General features: G+C 42.5%; 1 long non-coding RNA gene across 2 annotated transcripts; it reads right to left on the reverse strand.

Annotated features, from left to right (window-relative positions):
- Positions 1-1,072: 1,072 nt before the first annotated feature.
- On the reverse strand, positions 1,073-4,126 carry LOC103646133 (uncharacterized). Of its 2 annotated transcripts, XR_002750003.1 has the most exons (5): positions 3,545-4,126; positions 3,368-3,460; positions 2,483-2,619; positions 2,385-2,388; positions 1,073-2,275 (listed from the first exon to the last, which is right to left on the reverse strand). It is a non-coding gene; the product is annotated as an uncharacterized lncRNA (long non-coding RNA). The 2 variants fall into 2 exon arrangements; XR_002750002.1 differs by having other exon boundaries at positions 1,073-2,388.
- Positions 4,127-6,354: the final 2,228 nt, after the last annotated feature.

The following is a 6,354-nucleotide window of genomic DNA, read 5'->3' on the forward strand; positions in this document are numbered from 1 at the left end:
TGATTTATGCATAAATAAAAGTTGAGAAGTAGCTTTGAATTCCACAACCTTGGCAAGTAAATTTCCACACATGTGTACAACAAAACCAATATATTATGACTGCAGGAAAACAAGGTTGGTTCATACCTTCTCTAGTGGGTACAGTCTTCTTGCAGGCAGCACACTCGTCCTGTGTTACACAAAAGACAGCACAAAGAATAGCTTGTTAGGGATCTTAGACTATTCACATGGATACAGGTTTGGAAGCTAAAATCAATGACAAACGACACATGTTGCCAATTGATATAGAATGGGAAGCATGGATGACTAATCATATTGGCGGTCTTTTGAAGATTAGAGTCCTATTACTTTATAGTCTTCTTCTCGCGTAAAAAATATGAACTCTGGTTCAGGAGATAAAAAAACTCTACTGTACAGACAGAGCAATCCAAAAATTTGTAGGAATGGAGTACCTGTTCATTGTTTGCCTTCACACATGAAGATAGATAAACAATATATAGCAATAAGATCGATGTCACGCTTTAAAGAAAATACAATGGAATGGTTTACCGCGCTGGTGAGGCTGCGGGGATGAGGCGGGCGCCGCTGCGAGATTGGCGGGAGGACGAGGGCGGAGGCGTGGTGAAGCCAAGTGGTGGACGCCCACGGTACCAACATATGGTGTAGTAGAGATTAAAACAAAACTTCAGCTACATCTTCGTGCAGAAGAGACAAAAAAGAACTAAAAGATAGTTCGAGTCCTAGGCCATTTACACTATAGATATGATTTGCAGCCAGATAATTCGAGTCCTACCTCATTTGTAGCTTCTGTGAAAGATAAAACACCAATGGTAACATGTTAACTGAAAACTGATGTTATACTTGAAGATTCAGTGGTTTGTTATGAGGAGACAAAAGATCTAGTAGAAGAATAGGCAAGGAAGTAAGGGAAGGTTGACCTCAGTGTCTACAAGTGATTTGTTTTGTGAACAAGAGTGCGCTATACAATAGAATGATCAAAGTATTTAGGCATGTTTGGTTCACTGCCTCAGTTGCCACACTTTGCCTAACTTTTCTGCTTAAGGTTAGTTATTCAATTCAAGCGACTAACCTTAGGCAAAGTGTGGCACATTTAGCCACAAACCAAACAGGCCCTTTGTCTTTTGTGATCCATTATTTAGACATTGATATGCAAAAATACTAATTGTTTTTTTTGGAATATTATGTATTTCTGCTAATATACTGTTGCAACTGTTGTTTTTACAAATTGATTTTTTTGTTCTTAGCTAATGGAAATAAGCAATTATGGTAGACATTAATTCTAAGAGCATTTCAGAAGTTGAAAAACAGCAATACTAAAAAACAGAACTCATCATATACAAAGGAATCATTGTAAGACATGAACATGCTTACCTAGAAGAATCCAGTTAGTCCTTCTGACAGATCCTTGGCCAGCCTCTCTATCACCTCACGAAACCTGCTCATGTTCCTTGGTTCTCTCGATGCCTTCCAACTCTAGCTACTAATAGCACATGAGGCATTTAACTATACAACTTTCTAAAAACAATTGTCCACGTAACCTACCACATCAAATAAAATCCTAAATAGAGACATCAACAGTTTGCACTAATAAATACACTAAAAATCATCACCTTCTTCATATGATGTGTATAGGACTACCTTCTTCATCCGGCTTGTCTTGTTGGAGAGGCTTCTCCGAGGCATACGAATATGTTGAAGTATAAACATTGTTGCTCGGTGTAATGTCAGCCTTTACATACAAGTCGCTTTGTCCATATATTTTTGTGCCTGCTTCTTCTCTTGATTTATCACCACCTGTACCCCGCTTCTACATAGCAGGGTCAGTGGTGGCTCTGGCGTAGCATGGAAGCTCACTCACAACTCTACCAGTAAACTAAGCATGCTAAACTGTTAATGAAAAACAAACAAAATGATATTCGCAGATAACATCAGCAATCAGCAACGAATAAATGGAATGGTACAGTGTCAATACCTATTGTAATTGTAGTAAAACAAAGACAAAGAAAGGAGCAAGGATCAATAAAACTTACATGCTAAAATAGCCCTACCACTTGGCATCCTACACACAGGGACAAAAACGAAAAAAACATGTTAGAGTCAGTCTCCAATCAGGCACATGAACAGACCACTAATATATTAATATTCGTACAAGTTAAGGGATATAACTTTAAAATACAGTGTTGTAACTTCTAGTGTTATTTCTGATTCTCTCCCTAGATTCCAATTGAGTTATCTCCATAATCATCACGACAATCTGCATACCAATACCGACATCTTTTTCTTGAGGAATGTCCCATTTAAATCTCAGATTTCTTGATGAATTACACTCATCGCAAAAGAATGAGCAGTCACAGAAAACCTACCTAGCTGGAATCACAAAAGAATGAGCTACCTATCAAAACATCATCTGTCATCTCCCTGGGCTTCTCTCTGGCCAGCGCAAAAAGAGCAAATTTCTAACCTTATCGTCGGCCAATAATCTGGGAACTCGCAGTAGATTAACTCAGACAAACTTTATTGATGAATACCTAGATGTTTCATACCAAGCTTCAGATCTGAAGACCTGAACCTTGATGATCTATCCATCCATTGTTTCCCCTGTATATAGAAGACAATATAAGAAAATAAGCAGAGGAAGAACAATCAGTATGCTAGATTTGTATAACTAATGGGGCAGTTGACAATAGAAGCTTTGTAACCACCATATGCAGACAGACAAAAAGGGACATAAATTTGTAAACACTATTGATATCGTAAATATGATGCAAAACCATCAAGCATAGCATTGATACAATGAAATATTTATCTTGAAGATTATTGTATGTTGTTAATTGTCCAATAGGTTCATAAATCAGTTAAGAGGCTGCTCGTTGTCGGATAGATTCTTAAATCAGCAAAGAGTTTGTAAATGGCAGAAAATTGTCACATATTTGGACAACCTTTTTGGTGCTACCAAACATTAATTCCAGAATTTGGTTGCAAGTTTCAGACACTAACACATTGTGGATGATAGGACATGATTGCTAGAATGTAACTGGTGTCGACAAAAGCAAATTGGAGCCTTACTTAGTGGGTACAAAGGGGTTGCTAACATCTTAAGAGCAGCTATTTGCAGAGAAGGCTTTTCAAATTAAATTATAGCAGTAATCATGAGGCAGTCTGAAAAGTGGCAGTAAATAATATCATCTACTACCAAGGGATTATCCCATAGCACTAAGACAATAAATTCAGACTTTCAATTATATGGATTTACTTGAGGTTTAAAATATAGTTCATGTTCTTGCTCAACCACTTTCTTTCCCTTCCAATTCCTATAGCATTTCAGTACATAAAACCAACTACTGACCATGGCTATGTCGTATGCAGATCCACGGAATTCACCCTCTCCGACCTCTGCGTGAGCTTCCTCTGATCCAAACAAACAGAGTACCACTGATAGCTACATGACCCAAAAACATTCACCGCCGAGACAAAAAAGGGAGCAGAAAGCCAAACGGATCCGAGGAAGATGCGTTGAGATTACCTTGCTATTCTACCGGAGCGGCTACCAAAGAACGCTCGTCGCCTGTCCACCACATGCCAACCTCCAAACAAGTGAGGCATCGCGTTGATGGCGGGGAGGAGAGGGGGCGGTGGGTGGGCAGTGGGATCGGCAGAACCGTGCACCAAAATAATCTGTGGACGCCTACAGTAGCGTCTTAAGACAGACATGTCAGTAATATGAGATTTGCACAGATAAGTAATGGGCAAACTAAATTACAAGCAGCAAGAAACTTCACTCGGAACTTCGTGTAGTGCTCAGCAACAAAATCTACTATTACATGATGTTTAGTTTTACATGATTAGTTTATGCCCAATTTTCACATGTGGCAAAATGTCGAAAATGATTTGTTTGCAACAGTGTGCATTCATCTGGTTTGTCGCCATTTTGGCAACATAATTACTTCTGTCTAAAGGACATTGAACTATGCAGTTTTTAAATCACATGTTTCAGAATTAATACAAAAAATACCCCAAAAAATGTGGATGGGCAGTTGAACATTGAGATAGAAGATCGCAAATTCAGAACTGAATTCTAAAACAAACAGAGTACCACTGATAGCTACATGACCCAAAAACATTCACCGCCGAGACAAAACGGGGAGCAGAAAGCCAAACGGATCCGAAGAAGATGCGTTGAGATTACCTTGCTATTCTACCGGAGCGGCTACCAAAGAACGCTCGTCGCCTGTCCACCACATGCCAACCTCCAAACAAGTGAGGTGTCGCGTTGATGGTGGGGAGGAGAGGGGGCGGTGGGTGGGCAGAGGGATCGGCAGAACCGTGGACCAAAATAATCTGTGGACGCCTACAGTAGCGTCTTAAGACAGACATGTCAGTAATATGAGATTTGCACAGATAAGTAATGGGCAAACTAAATTACAAGCAGCAAGAAACTTCACTCGGAACTTTGTGTAGTGCTCAGCAACAAAATCTACTATTACATGATGTTTAGTTTTACATGATTAGTTTATGCCCAATTTTCACATGTGGCAAAATGTCGAAAATGATTTGTTTGCAACATTGTGCATTCATCTGGTTTGTCGCCATTTTGGAAACATAATTACTTCTGTCTAAAGGACATTGAGCTATGCAGTTTTTAAATCACATGTTTCAGAATTAATACAAAAAGTACCCCAAAAAATGTGGATGGGCAGTTGAAAATTGAGACAGAAAATCGCAAATTCAGAACTGAATTCTAATCCTCGTAAAATCAATTGCAGAATAGATTAGTAAGTGCATTCTAATCCTCGTAAACATCTTTTGGGGGACTTTTTTAAGTTGGCCATACGCACGGGAATAAATATATATATTGGTACATATATTTACTAAAACATGATTGTATTGATTCTTAGGAACAACGAGCATTCATGTAAAACTTGACGCAACTAAAAGAAATGTCCCTCTCTTAAGCCTTATCATTTTAGCAGTCAACCCTATTTTAGCGCATGTTGGACCATTAAGCAATACACTGCCTTTGTATTCTCAACCTAGACCCAAAAAAACCCCACCATAAAAAGCAGCTAGATAAATAGCAGCGGGTTAGGAGTATTTTTTGCGTCTAAGTTGCCCGTACTCTATCTACAATGTAACAAGGTATGACTTGCATCTGCACACATGCAAGACATGAGAAATCAGGTAGAAGAATTCAGAGTCTGTAATATAATAAATAAACTTGTGTCAATTTCAAAATGAATCCCCTAAGTGAGGGTCAAAAGAACGCAAACCCCTTGGGCCTCTGATTCACTAAGTTGCCCGTACTCTATCTACAATGTAACAAGGTATGACTTGCATCTGCACACATGCAAGACATGAGAAATCAGGTAGAAGAATTCAGAGTCTGTAATATAATAAATAAACTTGTGTCAATTTCAAAATGAATCCCCTAAGTGAGCGTCAAAAGAACGCAAACCCCTTGGGCCTCTGATTCACACAATTTTAACAAGGCAGCACACCACATAACCTTAGCAGCCAGCGACTCAGCGAGTGTGACGAGGAGGAGGGGTCAATCACCTGCGGAGGCGTCTCCATGAGAGAACGGCCAGGTGCTAGCAACGGCAATCCGCGCGGCTCCGGTGGCACACGATGGTCAACTTGGTGGCGCCTGCGGACGACTTCTTCTCCACCTCCATTGTGGTAGATACGGCGCGAAGTTGAGCGAGGGAAACAGGGAGCAGCGGTGCCAGGTCGAGCAGGTTGGCGGCGTTCTCAGAGAAGGCGAGGAGGTGGAAGGAACAGGTCGCGGGTACATCGGCACCACCTCCTCAGGGAGTGGCGGTGGCAAGTGGGCCGGTAGTCGACGGTTGGAGAGGTTCGCGGCACCGCCGGTGGCGGCCTCGTGCGCGTGCGTCTGGCCGGCCGGCATCGCGTGGCGCTCAGAGGGGTCAGGTTGTAGTGGATCTTGTGACGGATCGGCAGAGCGAGGTGGTGGGTCACGCGTCTGCTGGTGAGTCGGAGGACGGGGGAGCTGGTGAGTCAGAGGACAGGGGGGCGAGGTTGGAGGTGGGGATCGACGCTCCTAGCTCTGCGCGTCTAGGGAAATAGACAGGGGGAGGCAAGGATCGCGAGCGGGACTGGGGCGAGCGGCGCCGGAGCGTGGCGGCCGCGAACGTGGAAGGTGAGCACGAGATCGGTGGAAGGGGATCTAGGTTGAGCGTCCGTCGATGGAACGGGGGAGCGATTTCCACCTACGCGATGGCTCTTCATCCCAGGCTCGCCCCCGCTGGGGAGTTTGGGGCTGGAGGGGAGCGAGGCGGGCCGGAGGGGAGGGAGGCGAGCATGGCGAGCGTCCGA

Source organism: Zea mays, chromosome 2 (genome assembly GCF_902167145.1).
Source record: "Zea mays cultivar B73 chromosome 2, Zm-B73-REFERENCE-NAM-5.0, whole genome shotgun sequence".
Lineage (NCBI taxonomy): Eukaryota > Viridiplantae > Streptophyta > Magnoliopsida > Poales > Poaceae > Zea > Zea mays.